This window comes from Ipomoea nil, unplaced genomic scaffold (genome assembly GCF_001879475.1).
Source record: "Ipomoea nil cultivar Tokyo-kokei standard unplaced genomic scaffold, Asagao_1.1 scaffold2845, whole genome shotgun sequence".
In the NCBI taxonomy this organism is placed as follows: Eukaryota; Viridiplantae; Streptophyta; class Magnoliopsida; order Solanales; family Convolvulaceae; genus Ipomoea; species Ipomoea nil.
In genome coordinates, this window is record NW_017619273.1 from 3,654,645 (window position 1) to 3,671,424 (window position 16,780).

General features: G+C 32.0%; 1 long non-coding RNA gene across 1 annotated transcript; it reads right to left on the minus strand.

Annotated features, from left to right (window-relative positions):
- Positions 1-4,864: 4,864 nt before the first annotated feature.
- Positions 4,865-16,155, minus strand: LOC109159756. The gene is made up of 4 exons (XR_002050644.1): positions 16,143-16,155; positions 9,248-9,377; positions 7,604-7,711; positions 4,865-4,948 (listed from the first exon to the last, which is right to left on the minus strand). It is a non-coding gene; the product is annotated as an uncharacterized LOC109159756 (long non-coding RNA).
- Positions 16,156-16,780: the final 625 nt, after the last annotated feature.

Sequence of the window (16,780 nt, forward strand, 5' to 3'; positions counted from 1 at the left end):
TATTATAGTTCACAGTTAAAAGACAATACCATGGACAATAGTATTGTTCTAGATTCTTTGACTGCTGAGTGCAAAAAGGCTTTTACAATAGCTCGCCGTTTCGAACAGAATCTTGTGATCCATGTGGCTCGTGGTATTATGGGCAAGATTGAGTATGACTTGCACCTTGAAAGTGTGGAGATAATGCGTTTCTTAAGTATGGACACCATCGATGTTTCTCTAGTTCAGTCCTTTATAAGGTAATAATAAGTTCTTTATGATTATTTATGCATAATAGTTTTATATTTATATATTTGATTATTTATGTATAATTGGTTGTATTTGTGAATAGGGGTATTTACATCAGTTTTGAGTTGGCATCAAAAGACACTTATGGTTTCCTAGATCCATATTGGATTCAACCAAAAATGAATAATATAGAAGAAATGAAATCATATATAAATGCCACCATGCAGTATGGGAAGAAAAATGTATATTTAGCCCCATACGTTCTCAAGTAAGTTTTAATTACGTTTTAAATTAAAGAGCTTATATATAATATATTTTTATTATATATTATATTTACTTATTTACGTATAACTAATAAATTACTTATTTGTAGTGAGCATTGGATGCTGATGGCGATTTGTCCTAGATTAAATGAAATTTTTTGGTTTGATTCACTTGGTCATGGGCCGCGTGAAGACATTAAACATATAATGGAAACATATGTAAATTTATATAATGAATTAATAGTTATTATTAAAGTAGTGATGCCAAATATTTACATATATTTTATGTCTTATATGAATAGGTGTATAACTGCAACAAGCATGATGAGTGGAAAGAAACAATCTCGTCCAACGAAATGGACTACATGTTTGGTAAGTACTTCTTTCACTTTGTAAATCATGCAAACTTATTTTTTTTATTACTTTTTTTTATAATTTTATTGTAATTCAAATGTAGTGTGCTATACAAAAAGGAAGCACCGAATGTGGTTATTATGTGATGAAATTCATGTGGGAAATTGTTTCCAACAACCTAAGCAAAGGAATGGATAAGGCAAGTAATTTAATAATACATATTTCTTCTTCAAATGTTGTTTAAAATATTTGCTTATTTATTATTTTTTTTTTTGAAATAATGATACGACGTCAGCTATTGTGCTTAGCCGACGTCGTATAAATATATATTATTTAATTTAATGATACGACGTCGGCTAATAGCCAATTAGCCGACATCGTATCATTTTAAAAAAAAATTAAATACATACGACGTCGATTTTTGGGCTTAGCCGACGTCGTGTGTGTATATATATATATATATATATATATATATATATATATATATATATATATATATATAAAATAATGATACGACGTCGGCTAATTGGCTATTAGCCAACGTCGTATCATTATTTTTTAATTTTAAAATATGTACGACGTCGGTTAAATAACCGACGTCGTTTATTTTATTACAACGTCGCTTTAGTCGACGTCGTAGGATAGCCGAGGTTAAATGGGATAATTTAGCCGAAGTTAAAGTTATTTTCTGTAGTAGTGTTTGTTTTATTTGACTATTTCCTGGTACACATTTCCTTATGATTTTTAGTAGTGCCGAATAAGTCTTGGACAATTTTGAACTCCTGTGACATACTCATCACCACGGTCTGTACAAAGAACTTTGATTGGATAACCTTTTTCCCTCTCAACAAGCACTTTAAAGTTTTTAAAAGTGTTAAAAAGCTTCAGATTTTTCTTTCAAGAAATAAACCTAGAGTTTTATGCTAAAATAGTTAATGAAAGTAAGTAAGTATATGTTACCTCCATTTGAAAGTGGATTTATCGGCCCACAAATGTCGGAGTGCACAAATTCTAACACATTCTTCGCTCTCCAGGATGTTAGTTTAGGAAATTGCTTATGGTGTTGTTTGCTAATAACACACTCTTCACAGACTTGAGAGGGAATTAAAATTTGAAGAAGACCAAATACCATATTTTTCTATTGTAGAGTTCTCAACCCATCAAAGTTTAGGTGACCGTAGCGAAAATGCCGCAACCAGGCTACATCATCTAGCTTTGATGCGAAGCATGAATGAGAGGAATGGCGAAGATAAAGTGGAAACATACGATTTTCCGTCATTTTGACTCCAACAATCAAGCCAAAATTTCCATCTCGAATTTGACATTCTCCATTCTTGATCAGGAACTCATACCCCTATTCACCCAAAAAAAAAAAAAAAAAAAAAAAAAAAGATCTCATACCCCTTCTCTTGAAGTTGACCCAAGTTGAGAATGTTGATTTTTAGTTCCGGAACAAAAAGAACATTGGATATGGTGTGGGTAGAATTCTCTCTTGTTTGTAGAGACACCACCCCTTTACCCATAACTGCTATAGTGAAATTGTCACACTTGACAGTGTTACGGAAAGGCTCGTCCAAGGTGGTGAAGATTTCTTACCAGCAGAGTCTAAATACCACATGTTTTGATGAGTTTCTTCACTAGCCTGACATGCTAACAACAAATAAATTTCTTCTTTTTATACAAAATTAGTACTTTCCTCATTTTGTTTGTTCAAATTAGTACGACATTCTGATTTATAATACTTATGACATGTAACATTCAATATTTGACTTGTCTACTTATTTTGTTGAGTGATGGCCTCCTCTCCCACGACCTTTGTTAGCTCTACCTCTCCCACGACCTCTTCCTCAATTACCACTATTAGTTGTCTGAGACTTTTAAGGCTTGCTCAGCCTCATTATCATGATGATTCAACTTTCTTTCATGAACTAAAATAGAACTTTCTAGTTCGTTAGCGCGGACAACAAAATTGTCATAGATCGAAGTATTTTTTCAATGAAAACACTATCTTCGGCTTTGTCATCACCATGGATCCGCAATTTGTTGACTATTGGCATAGTCCTTGAATAAAATTCTGTGAAATTCTCGCCTTTTTTCATTCGGAGCGTTTCGAACTCTGATCGAAATTTCTGAAGCTGCAACCTCTTCGTCTTTTTCTTTCCATGTTATTTCTTCTTCAGAGAATCCCAAATGTCCTTAGAGGTATCCTTTTTAAGGATAGTTTCCAAAATAGTTTGGTCAATTGCTTGGAAGAGATGGTTCTTAGCTTTGAGATCTTTCAATTTCAACGCTGCCTTCTGAGTTTCAGACATCGCAGCGGATGATTTTGCTACTGCAGGTTCGAGGATCACCTCCCACAACTCTTTTGACCTCAGAAAGTTTTCCATCAACATATACTCCAATAATCATAGTGACCATCGAAGTGTGGAATTGTAGGTTGAACAAAGTTTTCTGTGCCATTTTGCTTGGGAGAAATAGTGGAAGATATGTAGCTCTCACTCACTTGTGTTTCACTCACTCACTGGTGGTGGCTGTGATACCACTGTTAAATAATAAATGAAATGATTGCAAGAAAAACGCTCTTGATTATTGCTTTAGAACTTTAGCCTTAAATAGGTCATACAAGAACATAATATAGCTAAACAGAAGCAAATAAAAAAACTCCTACAATAAAGGAGAGGCAATACATGTGCTAGGGTAAAACATAAAACTAGTACAATTGTAGAAATAATCTTACTGACTTAATTTATTCAACATAATTTATCTAAAGAACTTTTAACATTACATCCAAATTTAAATTATTTTGCAAAGCCCCTTGAGGGAATTCATCTATAAATATAATAAATCTATAACTAATAAACAACATAGGTGAACACACTACATCCGACTTCATCTTTGAAGGCCGCTATTTGGAAACTTACAGGTCGTTTGGTTCACGGAATGAATTTTGAGGGAATAGGAATGCTATTCCATAGGGAATAGAATAAGTACGGAATAGAATATGAATTGTATTCTGTTGTTTGGTTCGCTAAAGGAATAGACATTGGGAACTGTATTCCAATGTTTGGTTGGTTAAGGAATAGGAATAGAATATATGTTTAAAAGACATAAATGCCCTTGTACAAAAACTATTATTATTATTATTATTATTATTATTATTATTATTCACTTTCGTAACTAACTCTCTCATGTATATCTTCTTCAATATTTATGGCCAAAGCTGGTGGTGGACTCTCTTTGATACAAATCTCATTCTTTACGTCAACCACACTCCTTAACCCACCCACTCCCCTCGCCAATGGACTCTCCGGTCAACAACTCGCCCCCCACTCTCCAGTTCCCAGTCGACGTTCCCTGCACCGCCGATCATCATAATCATCATCGCAAGAGAATTCATGAATATGTAATATATATTACTGCTGCGGCGGCATCGAGCGTTCCCAGGTTACGTCGAAGACGGGTTTGACGGTGCTCCAGACGTTCGATCATGGTTTGGCTGGCATGGATGGTGTCGAGGATGTGGTGCGATCGTCCGCAACAGCTTTGATTTCTGATCGGCCACCGGCGAGTTTCTCGGGACGGTGCGCACATGGCGAATTTCCGGCGAAAACAAGCGGCTAACAATGAAAAGTTTTTGTTTTAATTTTTTAATTTTTTTTTTGTTATATATATATATATATATATATATATATATATATATATATATATATATAATTTGTAGAAAATAAAGTTTAGAAAAATACATTTATTTTAAACAAGAATTCCAATTTGATGCAAATGGGGGAAGATCCAGAGATACAGTGAGAAAGAAAGAAAGATAATTCAAAAGTTTATTTTAAACAAAGGGTAAAAAAGTAAATACCAGGGGGTCCTGGTAATAGCTATTACCTTATTTGAGGTAATAGGCTATTACTAGGAATACTAAGCCTGGTAATAGACATAGTTACCAAACACAGGAATATGTCTATTACTGGGAATGTTATGCCATTCTCAGCCTATTCCATGAACCAAACAGGCCGTTAGAGAGTATATATATTTCTTTGTTTCACTTCCAAGCTTACTTCACTTTTGTTACAGTGTTGAAGCTCAACAGCAACCTGGCCCTGCAAATACCGACCGAATTAGGAATGAATTAGAAGTTCCTACTCCCTCCGTCTCTAAAAAAATTTCCTCCTTTTTATATTAAATGTATCAAAAAATTATTTATTTACATATATAAATACAATAATATTTGTTATTTCATTGTCCAAAATACTTTTCCAAAGCTATGAGAAGATAATTTAATTTTTATATAATGGACCAAGGTCCACTATGCACATTTTGAACCATATCCAAATTATGTGTTACCAGATTATTTACTGTCAGTTAAGTATGTATTACAATACGCGTTTACATATTATGCACATCCAGTTTATTTATAAGTATATAAACACGGAATATATATTTACATGTATATTATCTATTATCAAAAAATAAAAAATACATAATCTAAATATCATTTTGGATCAGGGTGACCCAAGTATACTTCACCTGATACAAAATAAGTAATCCCTTAAATTAGCTCTTTGAGAAATTTTTTTTTTAATTATTATTGAGAAAATGCATGCAGGGAGGAGGAAAAAAAAAAAAAAACTCTTCTTGCAAGGAGCTTTTTTTTTTTTTTCCTTTTTTTTTTTCAATATTTGAAGAGGGAAAAAAAAAAAAAAAAAAAAAAAAAAGGACTAGCTGGCGGCCTTGCACGCACCGTGAAACAGCCATTGACAGTTTCTTTTATTTCTTTTTTTTTTTTTTCTGTTCATTTTATTTTTAAATGACATTTTTTCCATTTGAATTATACGATTATAATGTTTAATTACATTATCAGGTATTATATTCATAATACTTATCCTATATATATGTTCACAAACATAAAGTTTAATTTACATAAACAATAAATTATATGTGCATCATATATATATATATATATATATATATATATATATATATATATTTCATTTACTGCATGTATATTAAGTTCATATTTATGTGTATGTTAATGAAAATGAAGTTAAATGTTTATCAAATTACATTACATATGCATCATGTTTAATAGCATTTATTATTTACTATGTCAATAATATTTGTTTTATATATATATATATATATATATATATATATATATATATATATATATATGATCATAAATATAAACTTTAATGTAAATAAACACTAAACTGCATATACATCATATTTATTTATATTTACTTTGTAGCAAGTTCATAATGTTTCTATATGTCCATACACATAAAGCTTAATGTATAAACATTATATGAGAAAATTTCAATTTTGATCCACTGACTATTGGGGTTGTGTTAATTGCAATACTTGACTTTCAAAAATGTTAATTAAGTACCTTGACTATGCAATTTCTTTCAATTTTGGTCACTCTGGCCAAATTACCGATTAAATCTCACCGGAAATTTTTAATAGGTCAAATAATGAGGGCTTTTTTAGTCATTTTACTTTTTTCCCTTTCTTCCCCGGCGAGCAACTCCATTTCCGGCGAGCCATATGGTTGAACTCCTCAACACTAACAAGAGCAACGCCATGTTTTGCTTGCTGGTTTTAATGTGCTTTGCCAGTATGTGTCATTCATCCCATGTTTTGCTTGCTGGTTTTAGTATCCTGAATTTCTGGCCCAAAGCAAGATAGATATATTATATTCATCTGAGCATGGAAATTAGAGAGCAGAAATGGTGTTCGTCGCAAGGAATGGTGAGGCCACTGTCATGGTTAAAGCCGAACGTAACTCTTCTTCGGCTTGGTGAAGCAAGGTCTGGAATTGATGGTGGGAGAGCCAAGAAATGGGGATAATATATCTGCTGCGGTGTTGTCCGACGTAGACGACGAAGTGGCCTTTTGGGACATCGTCGTAGCCGCCGCTGCAGTGCTGTTGTTTCCTGCCGGGCACTAAATCGGGGAAATGGAAAGGGAAAAAGTAAATTTATGTAAATTTCCGGTGCTGTTGTTTATGTAAATTTACATAAATTTATTTCTTCTTCTTTAAATTTAAATCGGGCCTTTCTTGTTAGTGTTAAGGAGTTCAACCATATGGCTCGCCGGAAATTGAGTTGCTAGCTGGAAATGGAGTTGCTCGCCGGGGAAGAAAGGGAAAAAGTAAAATGATCAAAAAAGTTCTCATTATTTGACCTATTAAAAATTTTCGGTGAGATTTGACCGGTAATTTGGCCGGAGTGACCAAAATTGAAAGAAATTGCATAGTCAAGGTACTTAATTAACATTTTTGAAAGTCAAGTGTTGCAATTAACATAACCCCAATAGTCTATGGACCAAAATTGAAATTTTCTCAACATTATACTAAAGTAATGACTTTATGTACAGATAAATTTATTTTTAATATAAAATTAAAATAAATATGTCAATATATAGGTGTCATTTAAAAAGATTCAATTAGAACATTTTAGGGATATTATTTTATACATTAATTTTATTTGTACAAAAAGAAAAAAGAGAAAAATAAATTTATATATGTTGGACAGAAAAATAATGAACCTTATGGATATAAATAATAAACATTTAAAATATTTTTATACTATTTCTATACATTCAAATAATGAACATTACGTGTAAAAATAATGTATTTTATATATAAAAATAATTTACCTTATAAGTAGAAAATAATGTAATTTATGCATAAAATGATATACTGTTATCTATGTATGGTCCACCTAATAAGCATTGCAAAATGGTTGACATACCTCGTGGTGATGGATGGCCTGGAACCCGCGAGGGTGGTGAAACCGGACGCCATTGTAAGAGGCTTCTTAAATAAGGGGTGGTTGGTGGGACTGAAGTACTTTTTCCTCCTACACCAATTTAAATTTATTACTCTCTTTGTCTCATTTTGCTTGTTTTGTTCATTATTTATTGATTAAATTAATTATTTTTATTATATATAATTTTAAATTTTATATATTAATACTAAATTTAATATGAAATGAAAAATTGAATTAAAAATTACCAATCAAATCTCGTTAATCGAATCAAACAAATAGAATGGGATGGAGAGATTATTACGTAAGATTCTTCAAAAACTAACTAGTAAAAAACGCATAAAATAAATTATTTATTTAAAAGATGAATTTCAAAGAGATGGAAAATTGGGCATTGATGTGAGCCTCCTCTTCTACTTTTTGCTTATATTAATTTTTTTTATGCAAGGAGTTGGGGAAGCGCAATTCATTACCATATTAGAAAATTCCTCGGTGTAAAAAATTATGTCTATTGTTAATATATTATACATTTTAAGTTAATAAATTATTATGATGTGTCTGTAAATAAATTGAAAGTATATAATTTGTTAATTACATGTATATAATATGTTAATTGTATATTATGTGTCAGTTAATATATTTTGTGCCTTCAATTTATTTATAGGCACATATTGTAGACACATGATATGAATGTCATTTTTAATCATGATCCACAATGCAAGGTGGACCATGATACATGACATAATTTGACCTTAGAGGTCCCAACTTGCATGTCCACTTTAATAATACTACCTATAATTATCTTCTTATTCCCATTTTTGACATGACAACATTGGACTAAGAATTAAAAAACAAAAATATAACCCTATATTTATATTTAATTTCTTTGTTGTCTCCATTTTTAGATGTCACTTCGCTAAGAAATAGGAAATGACTCGAGAATGAGACAAGAAATTTCTTAGTAGTTACAACGTTTGAATAATATATTTACATACATATAGACGAAGATGCACGATGTATACATCATTTGTTAGAAATAAATCAAAGGCTGAAATACTAATAGTGATTATAGACTATACATGCGATGTTTATTAATTATGTTGCCTTCAATAATTTATTTAATTTTAAATAAAATGTTCAAATTAATTAGTCACCGTATTACATTCGGGAGTACAATTGAGCCATCCAACTCAAAAAGAAATACAATTAGATTCATGAACTGTCCAAGAAAAATTTCTTCCTTTCCCGCCGGAGACGAAGATGGGGAGGATGTGGCGTTTTTTCCTTTTTTTTTTTTGTTTTTTTTTTTTGTTTTAAATTTTATTCTTTTATTTATAAATTTTAAAAAATAATTTTTTAATAGGATAATTGCCTCATCAACGATCATTAGAGGAACAATTCAAATTTGATCAAATTGCATAATTTTAGATAATCTAGGAATGTAATTGTACTTTCTTTTTAGTCATTGGATGGTACAATTGCATTTAAGCTTGTAGTTGGATGGCTAATTTGAACATTTTTTTTTCCTTTATTTTAAGGTCCAAACGCCTCCAACAAGCCAAAGATCATTTGTTAAAATTATTCAAAGGACAAAAGGAAATGAAAGATTTTGAGTTCAGTAGTGCTTACCCTCAACTGCAGCATAGAGTCTCCTAGACGTGGCATCGGTAGTGCTGAAGCAGAGAAAGGCAGTGATGAGGAGAAGTGAGAAAATTAGAGAAAAGTTCTTAAAGCTAACCATTGTTTTTTGTATAATTAGCTGTGGGAAGAAGAATATATATATGGTGTTGGATATGGGCACCATGCAACTTCACCTCCTTTTTATACTAGGAGAAAGAACTAAGCCACTTTTTGGTATGCAAAATGTAAAAATTAGTTAAAAATTAAATGGGAAGGGATTAAGTTCAAATTTGATTAGTCGTCCATCCAAGAATATTGGGTTACAACTTTTCTTACGAGAAACAAGAAATTTCTTAGCGCTCACCAGTCACCACGTTTGAATAATTTACAAACACTTATATTCTAATATGCACCTTGTTCTTAGATGGCATTTAGTGATTTTTTCTGTGTAGGAGGTCAAGAGACCGAGTCTCAATATATAGAGGCGTTGTTGACTCACAATGTAATAGAGTCAATAGCATTCAAAATTTAAAAAAAAAAAAAAATACACCAATATGCACAATGCATACAAACTAAATAAATAAATAATGAAGATTAGAATAATATTGATACGTTGCTACGTTTAATTCTCTTGTTGGTGAAGTTAATTAAACAGTTAAATGAGTTTTTTTTTTTTTTTTTTTTTTTGCAACTTAAATATATTTCTTTTTTAATGTAGGATGGATTTGACCAATTCATGATAATTATTTATTTTTATTTTTTTTGGTAAGGGATTCATGATAATTAATGAATAAAAAGAAAATGGGAAAATCAACGATTTGGTCCCTCAATTCTTAGCGAAATATCAATGTAGTCCCTTAATCGCGAAATCATTGATTTAGTCCCTGGAAATAACTATTTTTAGTTGATTTGGCCCCTCCGACCGTTCCCCGTTGAAAATCCGGCGAGAGCTCCGATTTGCCATGGGCAATTTGGTCTTTTCACCACATATTCTTCCTCCACCGACCCTTTAATCCGAGCTACTGTTGATAACCACGTCGCATGGTCTCAGTCCGTCCAGTCGCCGACCAGAAACGACTTCGCAGGCTTGCAGTCCGTCTAGTCGCCGACCACTTCCTCAGTTCATCCAATTGCAGTCTCCGACTACAGTCAGGTACCTATAGTTATTTTCTTGCTTTGTAATTTATTTTATTTTCATTGTAGGATTGCGCTTCTCCGAGCTCTTGCTTTTGAAATCCAGGCATCCGGTCATGGTTTCGTGTCCCGTTTTGGCCTGTTCAAAGGTATAGGCTTTTGGTGTTTTCTTGCCGAACGGCAATGCAGTTTCTTTCAGACATTGTCACAAACACTTGGAAGACACTTTTCCAGCGAAGAATTTACACACCAACGCATGCTTAAAGCTCAGCAAGACCCATTTGAGTTCTTTTCTGACATTACTGAAACCGTCTGAACGTTTTTCTTTACTGCCATTGAAATGCTCCAGTTCACACTCAACTGCAAAGACTGATGATGGGATCATGTTCAGGAATAGCCTGAGAAATCTCTCGGTGGAATTGATAAAATCAAACATTTCTGAGCTGACCCCGTTCTTGAATAGCCTGAGAAATCACTCTGTGCAATTGATAAAATCAAACTTTTCTCAACTGACCTTATTCTTGAAAAGCCTGAAAGATCTCTCAGCGGAATTGATAAAATCAAACTTTTCTCAGCTGACCCCCTTTGACTTGTGCAAGTGGTGATTGCAATTGCAATTGCAATTGTAGTGCCAAAGTGGATTGTAAATGTAGAGTTCAATCCATTCTTCTGGATGTATTTTATCTGGAGTTGGCTGTTCTGGCCATGGATGGCGGGGATTGGGATTGCTGCATATGGGTTCTATTACCTTAACAAACATTTGCATCGGATGAAGAATATGTGGTGAAAAGACCAAATTGCCCATGGCAAATCGGAGCTCTCGCCGGATTTTCAACGGAGAACGGTCGGAGGGGCTAAATCAACTAAAAATAGTTATTTCCAGGGACTAAATCGATGATTTCGCGATTAAGGGACTACATTGATATTTCGCTAACAATTGAGGGACTAAATCGTTGATTTCCCAAAGAAAATTTATTGGCATATTAGATTGTGAAAAAAATATAGTTTCTATTAAAGTTTTAACTATATGTTATTTGTAGTATATCAAAAAATGATGTAATTGGCTCGGTGTGAAATCAAAGAAATTGGCAATGTGGACTTGTGGAATAATGGGGATGAAATATAGTGTCAAGTTGGGGGTTTTCCACGTTGTATGACTTTTATACTTTGAAAAATCAACTGTGAAAGTGAAAGTTTCGCATCAAAATATTGATATAAAATACTTTTGGGCTACGCAAATTATGCCCTGGAAACGTGTTCACCATGAATGGTGAACACAGGTTCAAATGGTACCGTTTTTACGATATTTTTTTTTTTATATATAGCTAATGTGATGTTAACGGTGCGCGTTTGGTCAAATTATGAATTTTCTGTTATGAGATTATGAATGTACTGTAAATTCATAATCTCATAACAGAAAATTCATAATCGCATAAAAGAAAAACATTTATTAAATTATGAATTTTCTGTTATGAAATTATGAATTTACAGCTATGTAATTATGAATTTTCTTTAAATTCATAATCTCATAACAGAAAATTCATAATCGCATAAAAGAAAATTCATAATTTCATAACTGCACATTCATAAATTCATGCAATTATGAATGTGCAGGCATGGATTTATGAATGTGCAATTATGAAATTATGAAGTTTCTTTTTATGAGATTATGTTGAAGAAGCTTGCGCGAAGAGAAATTGAAACCGCAAAATGTGAAAATGAAGAAGAAAAGTCACGCGGTTAATTAAGAAAAAAAAAATAACGATGCACTGTTACCGTTAGGACCGTGTTCACCATGGATGGTGAACACGGTTCCATGGCATAACGATTGTTTGGGCTAGAGGTGGGTTTGATCATTTTGGGCTATTGATACTATATAGGAGTAGTTATGTTGTGCATCCGTATGCACCATGCATGGTGCATACGGATGCAAAAACGACGTCGTTTTATTAAAAACGCGCGTCTTCCATTTAAAAAAAAAAATCAGGTTCGATTCCTAGCAACAACATTATGTTGTTCATTCATTATGGAATTTTAGTTCATAGATTATGGAATTATAGTTCATCGATTCTGAAATCGTAGTTCATCGATTCTGAAATTTTAGTTCATTCATTCTGGAATTTTTAGTTCATAGATTAGATTCTGGAATTTTAGTTCATAGATTCTGGAATTTTAGTTCATCGATTCTGGAATTTTAGTTCATCGATTTTGAAATTTTAGTTCATATGTTGGTGCTGGGAATCGAACCTGTTTTTTTTTTTTTTTTTTAAGGGGAGACGCGCGTTTTTAATAAAACGATGTCATTTTTGCATCCGTATGCACCATGTATGGTGCATACGGATGCACAGCATAATTTGCCACTATATAGAGGTAATATTTTTATATCAAATGTATTGAATCATTTTTTTTTTTTGTACGGGTAATGAAACACATCATTTTCTAATACTGCATGTTAAATGCATACGTGTTCAAGTTTGTTTGAAAAAGACCCTTTAAAAAGTAGACATAAAAAATCCAAATCATCATGCTAAAAAAGTCATTTTGACTGTAAATTTGAGTAATGTGTGTATTTAATGAATATATTTTATTTAAAATTTATAGATATGAAAATTTCTGTATCATTTACTGCGGTATTTTATGTATATAACCAATGTATAGCTATATTTATTAAATGTGTGGAATAAAATATTCTGCATTTATATGTAAAAAAAAATCATAGAAATAATAGGTAACATAAAAAAGATTTCATCATACGCCACCAAAATACATTTTTGCCAAAGTGTAAATGATTATAGAGAAAATTGTAATGTATGTCACTTTATAATATGTCAATTATCAATATTACCTCTGAATTATTAGTTTTGTAAATGTTGCACTTCAATTTTAAAAATAGCCCTCCGATACCGTACGGAAGGGACAATATATGTGCCGTTTTAAAAATTGAGGGACAATATTTACACCACTAATAATTCAGTGGTGATATTGATAATTGATATATTATGGAGGGGCATATAAATATAATTTTTCCATGATTATATTTTCAAATACATTGCATAGCATAGTGTAATGACATAGAAGTAAAAAAAAAAAAAAAAAAAAAAAAAAAACCGGGATGCAATGTAGAAAAACAAATCAACATTTCAATAACACAGTATAATAATAAAAAAAATTTTAAAAAAGGAGGGGATGTAAAAATGATTTTTTTTTAATAATTACATAATGAACCAAATGAGATATCGACTATGTTTGGCAAACCTAGTTGAGAAGGGAGCTGAAAACTGAAAAGTTATAAGTTAGAAACTCAAAACTGAAAAGCTGTTAAACTAGTTGTTTGGTAAAGTTAGCTTTTTAATAAGATGATAAATGTAAAAAGACATATATATCAAAGTCACACCCTGCCATAACATTGAAATTCCTTAATTTCCTTTCTCCCTCTATATCGCAATTGATCAACCTCAGGGATGCACGCTGCTATATGACTAATATGAGTATCATCAATACATCAAATACAATCCTAAGTCCTAAATAATAATAATAATAATAATAATAATAATAATAATATAGCACAAGAGAAAACGCCAAAATAGTTTTAATTGAGAGGGATAAAGGATGTAATTTATTTAAAATAATAAGGATAAAGATTGAAAAGAAGTTAGGAAGCTATTAGCTTATTTTGGGAATATTATCAAACATAACTTAACTTATTAGTAATTAAAAATAAGGTATAAGTTCCTAAATAAGATCTGTCAAACAAAACCATAATTTAAGGAATCAAATTTGCAATGATTATGAGATATAACATAGGCTCTAAATATCAAGATAGGCATGTTTGCAGAGTGCGAGTATTGGTGAAAGCAAAAAACTTGTTCAATGGGGTAAAAAATTAATACTCTAGTTTCTAACAAACAGTAGCATTCAACAAACTCTCAAAATCTCTCATTATCTGTAGAGCATCATTGAATTCAACAGTCTTTTTCATCTTCTCCAATGCGATTCTGGCCGCTTCTCTTTCTCTCTGTCTTTGGATTTTGACCTCGCGATCAGTCTTTGTTCTCATCCGTAAAAGTGTTTGGGCAGCTTTGATTTCTTGTTCAATCCTGGCTTTCTCTGCAATCTCCAGTCTCTCTTTTTCTTCTTGTTCTTTCAGTGGGTTAGCATTATCTCCTTCTTCTTGATAATTTGCTTTGAAAATTAGATGTGCATAACGTTTCTTCATCAGCGCAACACGTAGAGCCTTAGTTGGAGAAAGCTGAGGAGTAGTAAGTGAAGTAGTAGTGTGAATCGCCGGGAGAACCCTTCCGCAGTCTTCCCTAATATTCCGCCGCCTCTTTTCTTTTCCGGCATCTACTTCAAAATCATCAAATCCACGCTTCTTGGATTCAGGCTTTTTGTTTCCATTCCTCGTCATCTCCAAACCCTCGTCTCTTTTCTTATTTCCTTGCATGGAGATTCTGATCTTCAAATTTCCTATCGTCATTGCTGGGAAATCAACCCCGAAACAAATCCAAAGAAAAACTCAGACTCAGGCTCAGAGAGAAAGTGATCGAAATAAATGATCAGAGAGAAAGTGATCGAAGGAAATGATCAGAGAGAAAGTGATCGCGGCTACCGTTAAGAAGAGAGTTACAACAAAGAGCGGGAAGCATATCGAGTAACTAAGAGCACCGCCTCCCTCACAACTCAAATATAATAATTAGGAAATAACAGGCTGTTAATTATTTATTACACCTAAATAATACTCAAAAAATAAAATGTTCATTAAATTTGGATAGGTCTAATATTACATCTAGATTTTGGATTACGTAATCCTTCATTTAACAGATTTATTTAAAATATTACTTCTTTCCCAATTTAATTTAAGTAAATTATTAAATAACCCCAAAATAACGTATTTCATATTTTAAAATTAATTTTTGATTGTTTCCTCAATCCAATCCCACTTTCCTTTTGATTGATATAAACAAATTTATTTTTTTAACCACCTAGGAATGATCAAGATCCCTCAAAATTTCATCAACGTAATTTGTAAACCATGTAATCTTATCTCGGTATGATCTCACTCGAAAAAAGTATAGTCGGAAGAAGAATATTCGAAAGAATAAGATATCAGAAAGAGATGAGTCAAAAAGAAGTGTTTTTAGAAAAATTTACCAAGATACACTTCCTAAACAACTTTGTTTGAGTCAACTTTTATATATATGATTGGCACACACCGCATATAAAATGGAAAAAAAAAAAAAAGATTTATCAACCTCGGAAGGAGTTCATTTGGCAAATGATAAAAAGAATTGTTAGACACCTTCCAAGTTAAAACCAGTCCATATTAGAGACGAATTGGTGATAAACAACAAAGAGACTTTTTGGACCAAAGTGTGCTTATTACACAAATACGGAAACGGTCTTACCCAACTATGGTTCATGGCATCACAAATCAAGTATTTGATTGGGAAATGCGGTATCTTTTTTATAGCTACCACTTGTTAAGTGACAATGCATGCACAAATTTGAATTCATAATGCCGCTCAATCTATGTCGTCTATATAAAAAGGACCCCATGCTTACAAGAAAATGCTTCTTGAACAACTTCCTAATTATCTCTATGCAAATTAAAAATGCTTTCAAGTGTCATTTTTTATTCTAAGCATAAAATAATCCAGATTCTTAAGTCCAACCCCAAACTTAATCATCACTTTCTTTGGAGGACATTGAAAGATCATCTAGTAATGCGACTTGTATTTGAAACGCCTGAATTATTAATATATAATGGTACTTAATGTAAAAAGTTCATAATTATACTTTTGTAACACACTTACATATTTCTTAATCCCTAACAGTAATACCTTTCTGCAATGAAGTATTTGCAGGGAATATAACTTCACTTCCACATTAATTAGCTTTTAAAAACCTTTTTACCTATTTTAAAGGGAATGTGATAACTTTCCCTCTCTTAGGTCTTTTTAGATTATCTTACCCTTTTTTTCTTTTAAATTATGGTACCATGTCGTATAGGTTTTATCTTTAACGTTTCCAGCCTTAATTTGGATGTTTATTGAAATACATAAAAATAAAGTAAAGGTATTAAAATAAAATAATCACTATAACATAAAATATAACTCTCAACTAAACATGTTTGTATTATATATATACCATCAACATTAGGAAAATACACCACAAAAACACACACAAATTAGGTACGCATCACCAAAAACACACCATTAGGTGTGCTTAAAAACATCATATAGTGTTCGGAAATACACCATTGGAGGTCGTGAGTTATATGGTGTATTTTTAAGGTCTGTTGTGTATTTTTTGGTGTTTTTTTGCATTTCATTGTGGTGTGTTTCCCTTACACTGTTGGAGTGTTGGTGCATGTTGTTAACACTATTGGTGTATTCTGAAATTCCGTCG